The sequence below is a fragment of the Ascaphus truei genome, chromosome 3, assembly GCF_040206685.1.
Source record: "Ascaphus truei isolate aAscTru1 chromosome 3, aAscTru1.hap1, whole genome shotgun sequence".
In the NCBI taxonomy this organism is placed as follows: Eukaryota; Metazoa; Chordata; class Amphibia; order Anura; family Ascaphidae; genus Ascaphus; species Ascaphus truei.
The window spans coordinates 297079244-297093487 of record NC_134485.1 but is presented as its reverse complement, the minus strand read 5'-3'; positions in this window follow the sequence as shown (position 1 = coordinate 297093487).

Genomic DNA, 14244 nt, shown 5'->3' with positions numbered 1-14244 from the left:
AAAGGGTGCTATCAGGGATAAAGATATGTACTGAGAAACAAGGAAAGAATCCCATAGGATGCACATCAAGCATTCCACACTCCGCTGTGCCTAACATGCGCTAAGATATCAGGTTTTAATTAGCTTGTTTTTCTTGTTATCATTAATAAAATTTATTTATTTTGAGCTCTACCCCCAGTGAGTGCATCCTATGGGATTCTTTCCTTGTTTCTCAGTACATACCTTTATCCCTGATAGCACCCTTTCCAGTCCCTACCCTCATATCCTAGTGGCTGAGTGGGGTTACCCCACCTCTTCCCCCCCTCCCATATTACTACGGCTCTTTAACCCCTTCATTACCTTAGCGGTTAACCGCTAAGGTAATGAAGTGGGCTTTAAATGCATTTTTCCTGCCTCGGATGCATGCCGGGGGGGTCCGGTGCTGGTATTAATGGTATCTAGCTCCGGAGACCCCCGGCATCAATCCCAGCCAGGAAAAAGGTCAGAAATTTTTCTAAGTGCCGATCCGCCACTCATCCGCTGCCTCTCAGCAGCAACTTGCCATTTTTTTCTTGCGTGGCTGATTCGCCAGAAAAACGCCATTCTAGAGTGGCGAATAGCTCCGCTTAGCTACTCGCCACTACTAGAATACAGCGTGGCGGAAAATGTTTCATTTTTAGGCGGAAAGTGCCTTCTCGCCTCGACACCGGCGGAAAAAAAAAACCACCAGCTTTTTTTTTAATCTCGCCACTTTCTCGCCCCTTACTGAATACGGATAAGCTTTTTTGGCGGGAAAGTGGCGAGAAGTGCCTTTCCGTCGCTTACTGCATGATGCCCTCAGAGTACATATTACTGCAAACAGCACTGCAAGGCACACAAAATATTGTGAATAGGATCTAAGTCAGAGCATTGCGCTTCCCACGGTGAAGGCTCCAAAACGCTCTGACAAGGTAACGCACCTGACCTCTCCGATTAGCCTGCACACCAGGGAGTGCTAGGACATACCCAAAATATGATTCACCTGATAGGCTTCACCATTATCATTACGTTAAACCATCAGTATTATATTTATGCGCCCAAGTGTATCTTCCTTTTTTTCTGAGCACATTTTCTGGGGGAAGTGAGAGCCCCCAATTTTCACTTGGGCAGCAAAATATACACCAATATAATTATAATTATATTTTAACACATCAGCGCCTTAATTTTTTCTTTTTCACTGATACCACCTTCCCCCCACATGGCATTGGTAGTTAACCTCTTCATTGCCTTAGCGGTTAGCCGCTAAGTTAATGAAGCGGACTGTAAATGCATTTTTCATGCATCAGGTTTATGCTGGGGGTCCCCGGTGCTGATATTAATGTGTACCACTCCGATGCAGGAAAAATGCATTTTTTTCTATGTCCCTCTCTCGCAACCCTTCTCACCAGCTTCATTCTAGCTTTTGCTATAAAAATCTAGTATAACATTGCAGTTCCAATGCTTTGAACTGTATACATCTAAAAAGTCACATGACCTCACCCCCAATAAATCTGCCTGTTACAGGCTGGACAATTAGCAGACAACTCAATTAACGATCACACTTTCTAATTATAACATACCAGAAATCAACAAATATATATATATATATATATATATATATATATATATATATATATATATATATATATATATATATATATATATATATATATATATATATATATATACACATACATAAAGGTATATATATATATATATATATATATATATATATATATATATATATATATATATATATATATATATATATATATATATATATATATATATACTTCCCAGCTTATTGGTAAAGCACATAATGTACAGGTCAATAAGGTTATAAGTATGTGTACAAAAATTAGAGAAGAGAAACGTCCAAAAATTGTAAAACAAGGTTAAATTCAAATATATTTTGTTTTATAACATTATGTATTTATTATAATGAAATATAGTATTTAAATAAATTGAATTTATTGATGCTCCCACTATAGCATCCATTACTGATATATATATATACACTTTTATACACCTTTATACTTTTGTTCACCTTTCACTTACAAACATTTTTAGGCTGTAGTCATTTATTTTTTTGTCTGCTGTTAATCGACGTTCTACAGTATGTTACGTTTCGATAAAGCAAACATCTTTAATCAATCACTCTTGGAAAGCTTAGGGACAATAGAGCTTTACCAAGCGTAATCATTTCAAGAAGCCTCATTGTTTAATGACAACCACAGTTTTACTTGACGCACAAATAGGTTATTTAAAATGATTTCATTTCATAAAATTGCAATTTGAGTGTAACAAATCATTTACTTTATCCAATCCCTACTACTACTACTACTACTACTATGTTTTTCAACTGTTACAAAGTGACATTGCCAGTGTGTATAGAGTTCTGGTTTATCTATACCTAACAGCATTGTTCACTGGCACTCATTCAGCTGCCACTTAGCACAAAGCCATGTCTGCATGTCATTTAAAGGATAGACATTAATACACTAAACAAATCAATGGATTTGTGCCCTGTACAAGGACACTGTTATGCTACATGCTGTCAACACAAAATAACACAGAAGTCAATAAAGTCAAAATAATGTCAACAGGGAGATGACAAAAAAAAACAAACATTGCTAACCTTGATATGTGGAGAAGGAGATTCTAAACTCAACAATCCCCACAACGTCAAAACAATGTAATAAAACACTAATGTATTAAATGCCTACAAACAAAATTTAAAGCAACAAACTTCCCCAACTAGCCACCTTTTTTTTATTTGTTGGTTCTCCTGAGTCGAAGCGCACTATTTGCAGCTCTGGTGGACCCTCTAGATTCCCGAAATACAGTGCAGTACTTAAGTAATAATCCCCGAAGAACAGGGCATTACTGGCCAAAACATTTTGTTTTTCATTTTTCATAAAAAAGATACACATCTGTAGTTATATTGATTTATCAGAATGATTGTCTACATTCTTTTGCTTTTACTGCATGTTTATTAAAAGGAAATTGTATATATACACTGCCCCCTCTGTATGCACACACACTGCAGCCCCCCCCCTCCTCTGCAGCAACAAAACACACTACAGCCCTTCTCCACCCTCTACACTCACAAAACACATACACACACACACAGCTGCCAACCCCTCTACACACACAAACACACACTGCAGCCCACTGCAAACCCACAAAACTGCAGACACACACACCAAAACACACGCTGCAGCCATCCTCCATTCTCTACACCCACTGACATACACACTGCAGCCCCCTGAACACCCACAAAAAACTCTGCAGACACACACACCACCAAAACAGACTGCTGCCCCCTCTACATCCAGAAAACACACACTAGCAGCCCCCTCCCTACACCCACTGCAGCCCCACTGTAAACCCACCCACTGCAGACACACACACACACACACAAAAACACTCTGCAACCCTCCTCCACCCACAAAACACACACTGAAGACAAACTACAGCCCCCCCTCTACACCCACAAAACACACCAACAGAAGAGAGACATACACACACACCAATAAAACACTCTGCTGGCCCCATTTACATCTACAAAACACACAACAAACACACAAACCTTTCCCCTCACTCATGTGCAGAGCTCTCTTCAGGCAGGGTGGGGGAGGAGTCAGTGCCATGCTGGTGCCTCCTGTACAATCACCTCCCCTGTCTAAGTGCTGATCTCACTCTTTATGAATGAGAACTGAAAGCTGATTGGCTGAAAAACTTGGCAGGGTGCCAAAAATTCCAGGCCATTACTGATTGGATAAAGCCTGTAATTTTAATCAGAGAGCAGGGATTTCAATAATCCCCGTAATTTAACAGCTTTAGCCTATAATTACCGATATTACGTTTTTGTTTTTTTAGTGTATTTAAATGGCACTCAAATAACAAGTTGTAACTGATGATGTTGTAGATTCCAATTGGCCTTAAATTTGGCAAGCCATTTTGCTTCCCCTGGAGGAGGTTTATACCCGATAACTTCACCGGTAAGAATCTTGGTAAAAATAGTGCAATAAACAAGCAGATAAAAAACAAGAAAATGGGATCGCTGTTTTAACTACTTTAAGTTTATAAAGATAACTCAAATGCAAAAAATGTAGGCCATGTTTATTTGTTTAAATACAGGAATGGTACCGCAGTCCTGCAGGGACACACGGGGACTACCCGAGGACCCCCAGATGACCACGGGTACCACCCAAGGACCCCCGGACATCCACGGGGACAACCTGAGGACCGATGGGGGACACCTGCGGGGAAGAACCAGGGGCCCCACAGTTTTGGGGCCCCACGGACCCGCAGGGACAACCTGAGACCTCCGACACTCATGGTAACCATCCGAGCGCTCCCCGACCTCCGTGGAAACCACCCCAAGACACCCGTGGGGACAACCTGTGAACCCCATTGTGCACCACAGGGACTGCGGCGACCTGTGGGTCCTCCTGGAGGCCATGGAGCCTAGCGGGGACAATCTGAATGCCCCCAGAGACCCGTGGGTACCCCCTGGGTGCACTGTGGGGCTTGCAGACACCTGTGGGGACCACCTGGGAACCCCTGCCAGCCTGTGATATTAATCCTGTGTTTATAAAAATAAATATTTGTTTTACAGTATGTGGGGGCACGGGGTGGGTTGTGTATTGGTGCTTACTAGATATTTAATTTTAAACATTACAGTAATGTAGCAGGTGTTCTCCAGAGCTGAACTGTATTCATTTCAGGTCTGGGGACCCCCTACTTCCAGAGATACAGGCCCCGTTATTAGGTGCCAGTATCTCCTATGCATGTACTGTAAATGCCTTGCATCATGTGATTGGGACATTTCAATGCATAGGAGATACCGCACCCCATAATGGGGCCTGTATCTCGGGAAGTAGGGGGTCCCCGGAGTTGAAATCAATGCGGACACCCCCTGCTACATGAATGTAATGTTTAATATTAAATAAATCCCTGCAAGCGCCTGTGAGAGGCGCGCAGTTAAAGTGACTGATTCCGACTTTCTCTTTGTGCGCGTCTATTACAGAAAAGCAGACCCCAGTAGGACTCACACAGCAGGGACTCTACTGTGTTAATCTGATTGGCCATTATAGTCTGCCCCGGTAAAACGTGAGGATCATGGGGAAATCTCGAAATCCATTTCGAGATTTGTTCGAATAATGGCCGCTGCATCTGTAAAACCCTGGAGACACAGTAAGAGTGGCTGACTTCCTGTTCTTGTTGCCAACTTTGTTGGGGTGAAAGCATTCTGGTCTATTGACCATATTGGCTGCAGAGAAAATCCGCAAAGTACCCCCCCCCCCTTCATGGGCAACCTCTTGGTGACCCGAACCTGGTTTATCAGGATGATGTCAAAGAAAGAAGTACCCGGGCGCTCTCTCTAGACAAAGTATAATAGATCAATAGATAATAAGATATTTTCAAAAACGTAACGACCTTATGGTATATAAGGTTCACATCTGCTTCGAAAGTCTCTTCCTGTGACTCAAAAAACCCCGTAGGACCTATCCAGAATCCTTATTGATACAGAAATGCAAAGAGGAAAAAAGGGGGAGCACAGGTTTGAGAGGTGATAGGAAAATAATATAAATTCAATGTGAATAAATCAAATGTTCCTGAATTGATAGGAGCAGGGATGGTGGTGTGTAAAATATTATAAACACTTACAAGGCCTTGTGTAAATGCTGTCACGTAAGGGTCTTTTTCCTCTCCTCCTTCTTCCTTCTTTTTATTTTTCTTCCTTCTTTTTTCTTCTTCTAGGGACAAGAATTGGTACAATATAACACACCCTATTCAGATGATTGTAAACAATAAATGCAGAAAATACTACAAACACTCACACGGGCAAGTGTGAGTGTATTCTTGGAGGGGGTATCTTTATCCTCCTCACTTGTAAGAGTTCATATATAGAGCTCTAATCCTCCAGATAATACACCATTAGTGGGGGAAAGGGAAAGGAATATAACAAAGTTAAAACAAAGATACTCACACGGCCACGTGTGAGCTCACACTGTGGTTAGGTATCTTTAAAACTCCTTCCTTAAAGTCCAACACTGCTGCCAAGTGGAAATGTTCTGAGTGCTAAGAAGGCCAAAAAATGGCCAAAAATTACTCTAAAAAGTGGCGTGTACCAACTTACACTTTAATAAAAAATAAAAACATGCAAAACACAGTCTAAAAAGCACTCAGTCTACACGACATAGGTGCCAAAATACAAAAGAAAAGGCCAGTCCTTAACGAAACTTTCGCAGGCTGTCAGGCTCACAGCTAACTTTGCCCGCGTCCAGGCGTTGTGCTGTGTTCCTGCTTCCTGCTCCCGACGGTGGCCGCAAACATCCAAAAAGCTTTAGGGTCTTAAGCTACGCGTTTCGCCCTAGTTTGGGCTTCCTCAAGCTCTGTAGATAGGTTTGATTAGGGCTCCTAACCTTATATAGCCTCACAATGTCCAATCCTATCATCCCCCTAAAGCAACCTCCCCTCTCTCTTCATATTCGTGCCGTGAAATCAATAATAAAAGTATTCAAATAGTAAAACACGGTCTCTTCCAATGTACATGCACTGGTGCTCTTGAAAGCCTAATAATACGCCTGCAAGTCATTATACAAATAATCCAAATCGACTAAATGCCGCATTTGATGCAATCTAATAATGCACAGTGTTAAATCATTTTACAAAATTTATGAAAACCTAAAGTAGAATCCAGTAATTCATTTTGTCTGTTTGTTTTTTATATTCTTCATAAAAAAATAGTGATAAAGTTTGTAAACATATAAATCTGTAATGTGTCTTCATAGTTTAAATGCCCATTTTAAATTAAAAGGGTCATAATGGTTATTATTTTGAAGTATTTAAAAAAACATGTGCAATCAATTCTTGTAAATCTGAGGCAAATAATTTAAATGCTATATAATAAAATGCATAATTTTCTTCTGAGTGGCACAAAGTATTAATTAGAAATGGTTAATGTTGTTTCTTAAGGCAAATTTAAGTCTAAAAATCCCTGAAATTATACATAAGCTCTGAAAAAAGTCTAATAAACATAGTACATAGTCAAATATATAATGACCAACCCCTAATAAAAACTACTTGAAAGTAGTGTCATGTATAAACATATACAAGGCCCCAAGAAAGTAGTTAAGTGGTCGATTTAGTCTGAAATAAATCATAAAACATAGTCAGTACACATGATATACATATCCAAAAAATATATTTAATCTTAAAAAGTGTTAAAAGACTGAAATGAGCAAAAATAAACAACTCATATATAGCCTGGCAAATAATTTAAACAACGGTATATCGTAAATGTCGTACAACAAATATAAACTCTAATTCACATAGAGGCGGGACATACTGGAAACTAGTTGAAGGCTCCAAGATCTATATCGATGTTTAGACCCCTGGGAGTCAGAGTCTTCAATCTATAAATCCAGTATGTCTCCCGTTGACAAAGCTTCTGGAGTCTATATCCGCCTCTCCAGTGTACAGTATATTGACCCTTTCAATCCCCTTATAACTAAGGCCTTCTGGGTTTCCTCCATGATACTAACTAAAATGTCTGGAGACACTATGTGTCATCACTTGTTTCCTTATGTTACCCATGTGTTCCAGCACGCGGACCCTCAAGGGTCTCGAAGTGCAGCCCACGTACTGGAGTCCACATGGGCAAACAAGCAAGTAAACGACATACTCCGTGCGGCAATTTATCATCTGTTTAATTTTAACATTTTCTTTAGTAATGTTTGAGGTGAAGTTTGTTTTATCCCCCTTTGTTACTTGTTTACAGGCTTTACAGCCATGGCAGCCATAGAAGCCAACTGGGGGGGATAACCAATTTTTCTCTTTTGTCAAAGCATTTTTCCTAAATGTGCTAGGTGCCAATTTCGACTTTATACATGGTGCTTTTCTAAAAATCACTCTAGGCACCTCAGGAATGTGTCCCATTAAAACTGGGTCCTTCTGGACAATATGCCAGTGTTTTTTGATTATATATTTGACTCTGACTGCATCCGTGCTGTAGGTGGTGATACAGGCAGTATTAAAGCTAGTGTCTTTCTTTTATATAGCAGGTTTTAATAGATCACCTCTTGGAATTAATTCTGTTTTTTTGATTGCTGCATCCACTAATCTTGGTTGATATCCACGTTCCAAAAACCTCCCCTGTAAAACTTGCGCTTGTTCTTTAAAGATTTTGTTGTCAGAGCAATGTCTTTTGATTCTCCTAAACTGGCCGTATGGAATATTGCTAAGCCACTTTGGGTGGTGACAACTGGAGGTTAATAGGAAATTGTTTGCATCGGTAGATTTAAAAAAAGTTTTGGTCTTAATTTCTTTATGCTCTATGTAGATTGTGAGATCCAAAAAATTGATTGATTCCTTACTGTGCTCTGAGGTAAATTCTAAATTTACTTTATTATTGTTTATATAGTTAATGAACTCTCCTAATGTATCTTCACTTCCCTTCCATAAAAATAGCACATCGTCAATATACCGATGCCAGGAGACCAGGTTTGCGCAAAAAGGGTTATTAGACCAAATATTATTTTCCTCCCAGTCCGCCATAAAAATATTGGCAAAACTGGGCGCAAACCGGGTCCCCATAGTGGTGCCACACAGTTGGAGATATATCACATCGCTAAACCAAAAAGCGTTGTGTCCCAGGATAAAGATTATACTAGAGCAGCGGCAGGTTTTATTCTTACAAATCACCGGCTTTTACCTGGCATGTTCCTGGAATGCCACACTGTTCACCTAGAGCATGCCGCGCTCCCAGCCAGGCGCATGCCCGGCTGACGCGCGGTTGATGTGTTAATTGATAATGGTTCAGGATTTACAAGACTGCAATGCTTCGCGTGTCCGCCAGATGGCATAAATTCATGAATTGTAATGCAGTATATATATATATATATATATATATATATATATATACTGTATAACAACAACCCCTATAACCTCTAACATACAGTACTGTACACCGACAGTACTGTATATGCACATCAATGATACTATAGGCCGGCGGGGGCGAGATGTGTTTGCAGCAGAGAGAGAACCGCTGCTCTCTCTGCGCAAACATCGGCACATTAAAAATTATTTAAAATACATTTTTATTCATAGTGTAGATGTGCAGGGGGTCTCCGGAACTGAACCGCGTTGGTTTCAGGTCTGGGGACCCCCTGCTTCCCGAGATACAGCCCCCTTTATGAGGTGCCGGTATCCCTCTGCATTTGAAGGTCCCGATCACGTGACCGCGGCCTGTAAACAATGCAGAGGGATACCGGCACCCCCTAAAGGGGCCTGTATCTCGGGGAGCAGGTGGTCCCCAGACCTAAAACCAAAACGTTTCTGCTCCGGAGACCCTCTGCACATGTACAGTATAAATAAAACACATATATAAATAAACACTCGTTCCTTACCTTAGCGGCTATGTGCTATGGTAACGAAGCAGCATTTCTGTATTTTAATAATATTGTACAGTGAGCAGGGGGTTCCCTGAGCCAGAAATTAATGCTCAGGGGACCCCCTGCTCCTGCACAATATTATTAAAATACAGAAATGCTGCTTCATTACCATAGCTGATAGCCGCTAAGGCAATGAAGGTGTTAACCCACCGTGCCCGCTTTATTGTGGGTAGCGGGGGTGGGTGAAGGGGGTATTTGGCCCTTGGTGTGAGTTTAGGACTTGCGGGGGGGTTGCGGGTGCACTTAACCCCTTCACGACCGTAGCAGTTAATACCGCTACGGTCATAAAGGGGTTAACCCCTCCCGCTACCCTCCGCAAGCCCTAAACTCACACCAAGGGCATACAGTTGTACACATTTAACACACGTTTGGTTCACATTTCTATATTTTTCTATTGCTTCAACTTCTAAGATTTAAATAAACAATATTTTAAAGCAATATTAGCATACTAGATGGATTGATCTTGTAAGAAGAATCACATCCTTTATAAGGCATTCAAAACCATTTAGAGATATTTCTTACAGTGTACAGTATGACTGAGTCAAATAAGAGTATTATTTTTATTTTAAACATCATTTATGACCAAAGGTCAACATAGTTTATAATTGTGTGGCATTACAATTTATTTAATAATTATTAAAGTTAAGGTTTATGATACTTTAGGAACCTGAGTGAAGATTGTAGAAGGGACCTTATCTTTTTATATTCAATTGTATATGTAAATGACTCACACTTAGATGTGTGCCTTATTTGTGTGGATTTTGATCCGCCGCAGATTGTCCGGATCCTTTGGTCTGCGAATTTCAGTGGATCAGTCTCAAAAACGGTGATTTAACTTTTGCAATTTTTTTTTAATGAATACAATCCGCTGATTCTACTATCCAAATGCGGATTATTGAATCCTAGGATTCGATTCTTAAAATCCATCAGAGCATTAAGTAATCCATGGATGGATTATTAAAATCCACCAGTGGATTGTATCCTGTGGTGGTTTTGGATTAATCCGCGCAGATTGAAACTGTAAATATCTGTAGGCGGATTTTAAGCTGCGGAAAGGATTTTTAATGGCAAATTCGGAAAAATCCGAAAAAAAAATCCGGGAAACTGATTTGGACTGCCCATAAATGGTTTCGACAAAGCCTTTCTTGATAAGCCAGGTCATAAGCCATTTTTTGAGGTACTGTCAAGCTCAACATTATCAGAACCAACAGTATTTGCTATTCAAGGTAGCAGTTTTAGCAGCAAGATAAACAAACTACTGGATATCTCCACTGTCCAGCATAATTTTGAGTTCTACTGCTCACTGCTCACACCTGTGGGTAATCAAAATTGTAGTTAACACTGCCCGTGGCTTCCTTCCTATGGTTTGTATGTCCTATTAGCATATGCCCTAGGTATCTCAGATGTTATCCTTTATGTGTAAATAGGACAATGAAATTGCAACCTAGAAGGGGAAGTGGTGTGCTTTTCAAGGAAGCCATGGGGAGAGGGCTGCAGGTGGGAGCAGTGAGAAGTAGAGTTTAAAAGTATGCTGTAGTGGAGATCTCCAGCAGCTGGTTTAACTCACTGCAAAAACTGCTATCTGGAATAGTAGTGGTTATGGGCTACAGGCGTACCCCGCATTAACGTACGCAATGGGACCGGAGCATGTATGTAAACCGAAAATTGATGCATGTACAGTACTGTACTGCAATCGCAATCCATGAAGTCATTTGCTTATTTGTAGTTTCATTGTTTTTCTTCATTTAGCATTTTTTTCTATCTCACTACAGGTCTTTTGATTAGTTGTCTGACATATTTGGTGAACTTGGGCTTGTCCACCCAAGTGTCATTCTTAGCCTTATAACTTTTGGTGTTGTTTTTTAATTATTGTTTTTTAAAATTACTGTACCTGCATCTAGCATTTTAGATCTTTATGTATAAAGTTTTGTATCATTATGTATTTTAAGATAATTGTATTTTGAATCAGTTTTTGCCCATTCTAGTATTTATGGGCTTATTTTTTTTTTTTTTCAACTTAAATTTTTTTTATTTTTGAATTGTGTGAGTACATACATGTCATGCATTCATGATAAACATTGGAGGGAAACGTGCCTCCTGCAAGTGGAAAACATGCAGCATGTGTAGTATCTGTATACTTTGGACAGACGGGGAGACAAACAGACTAACCGACAAACTACATTTAGCTTATGGGCTTATTTTTATTGTACTTTATGTGTATATGTACACTCACTTTAATTATGTATAATATTGTGTAAATCAGACCACATTGTTTGCCTTAAGTTATGGTCTGTCCAAACTGTATATATGAGAGACTAATGCCTTAGGGTTATCACACAGGGATGTTATATTCTCAATGTTATGAAGACTTAATGTCACACAAGTCATCAGTGACTGATTTCCCAGCCCCTTAATTTATAGGGGTTCTTTCTGAGTAACCCCAAGGGTTAATAGAGAACCCTATACCAGCGTGTTCTATATGTCTGCTGCACTAAACCTTACATAAGGTTTAGCAGTAATATTAGCGTGTGTGCTAAAAACTAAGAGACTTGATTGAGGCTCGTTTAGCCTCTCCCCCTCCCACTTTCACACAGGTGCGAGCAGTATTCAATTAGCATTGGAGTGTATATATTGTGCACAGACTCCACATTAGATATCTTTGAGCCTGAGGTAGCCGAAGTACCGGCGTAACACTTAGCTCTTTCCAGTTGGGCGTCTTTTGACCCGCAGAGGCTCCCATAGAGGTTGTGAGCAGCCGCACGCAATTACCACACTTCCTTGCTCTCCGGACGCGGCGGCAAGGATTTTTATTGCAGGGCTCACGACTACATCACGGGTGCTGATTTGGGAGTTTTATATATGAGTCAATGGGAAGCATGACGCAGTGAAGATTCCACTTGAGAGATTAGTTTCTGCCAGCAACCACCACATCTTGCAGCTCAGATTGCCACTGGAGGGCTGGATTACTACAGATACTCTCTTGTTCTGTATGTACTTGCACTTGGCCGTGTGAGTATAGTGGATTATATTATATATTTCCATTTCCTCCTCCCCCTCCTGCTGTTCCCAGCCTTCTTTATTTAGGAGGGTTGGATGTGCTAGAATTTGATTTATACTATTAGACTGTTTTATTAACCCCTCGCTCCCCCTTGTTCTTGTTTTATCATTGTACTGCAATCGTCATATATGTGCATAACTGATAAATAACGCATTTGTAACAGGCTCTATAGTGTCCCCGCTTGCGCACAGCTTCGGTACAGGTAGGGAGTCGGTATTGCTGTTCAGTACGTGCTGACAGGCGCTTGCGTGAGCTGCCGTTTGCCTTTTGGACGATATGTCCTTACTCGCGAGTGTACTTAAAGTGAGTGTCCTTAAACCGGGGTATGCCTGTACATAGTTACATATTTTTTTTTTTTTAATTCTAATGCGCCACTCACAAAGAAACTCAGTACTACAATGCGTGTAGGAATTTAGGGAGGACCCCTATCCCAGACCTACAACCGGGATCTAATGAAAGAAAACATATAGGGAAATGTATAGGAAGACCAACAAAGGGCGGGCAACATGAATGGGAGCAGAAAAGCTGGCTGCCAGGGTATTAGAACCTTTTTGCCATGCTTTGTTTAAAAATGAAGGTTTTTAATTCCTTTCTGACAACAGCATAGAGATTAATCCATAGTCTTGGGGCGGTCCTTGAAAAAGCTCTCCCATCAGTTTCATTGATCTTAAACCAAGGCTCAATCAGTTAAGAGACAATGGCAGATCAGAGCACCCTATTGGGGGTGTTACTGATTAGGCAGTTTTAAACATAAGGGGGGGGGGGGACTAGTACATGGAAAGCCTTAAAGGTGAGGGTCACAATTTTAAATTGAATCCTTTGCTCCATCGGGAGCCAGTGCAGGTCTTGTAATACTGGCGATATGTTAGTTAGAATAGTTCCTCCAGCACAGTGGGGACTCAGGATGCTCAAATACAAAGAAAGATTGTGGTAGTAGGGGACTCCATTATTAGGAAGGTAGATAGGGCAATCTGTTGCCGGGACCGCATGAACCGAACAGTTTGTTGTCTCCCGGGTGCTCGGGTTTGGCACATTGCGAATCGGGTAGACAGATTTTGGGGGGGGGGTGGGATTGACCCGGCGGTCTTGGTACATGTTGGCACCAATGACAAAGTTAGAGAAAGATGGAGGGTCCTAAATAATGATTACAGGGATCGAGGCCAAAAGCTTAAGGCAAGAACCTCCAAGGTAGTATTTTTTGAAATACTACCAGTGCCATGCGCTACCACAGAGAGACAGTCAGAGATCAGGGAGGTTAATGCATGGCTAAGAAAGTGGTGCAGGAAGGAGGGGTTTGGGTTTTTAGAGCACTGGAACTCCTTTTCTGAGAGGTGCCATCTATATTCTAGGGACGGAATGCACCTCAATGAAGAGGGATCTTCTGTGCTAGGGGGGAGAATGCTAAAAAGGTTGGAGGAGATTTTAAACTAGGATTGAGGGGGGAGGGGAATGAAACAGATTATGAACTAAATGGAATAGATGAGGATACCAGGTGGTATGGAGGTAGAATGGGGGCAAGTGCAAGTTTGACAAGCAGTGAGATACCCATAGTAAATAGAGATAATACTAGAAAACTTCTAAAGACTAAACCAAGTGGGAGCAGAAAGGAAGGAGCAGATAAGATAATAGTACAGGCTGAAAAAATACTTAAATGCATGCTTGCTAATGCAAGAAGCCTGACAGATAAAATGGGGGAGCTTGAATTAATAGCTACAAGGGAGCAGT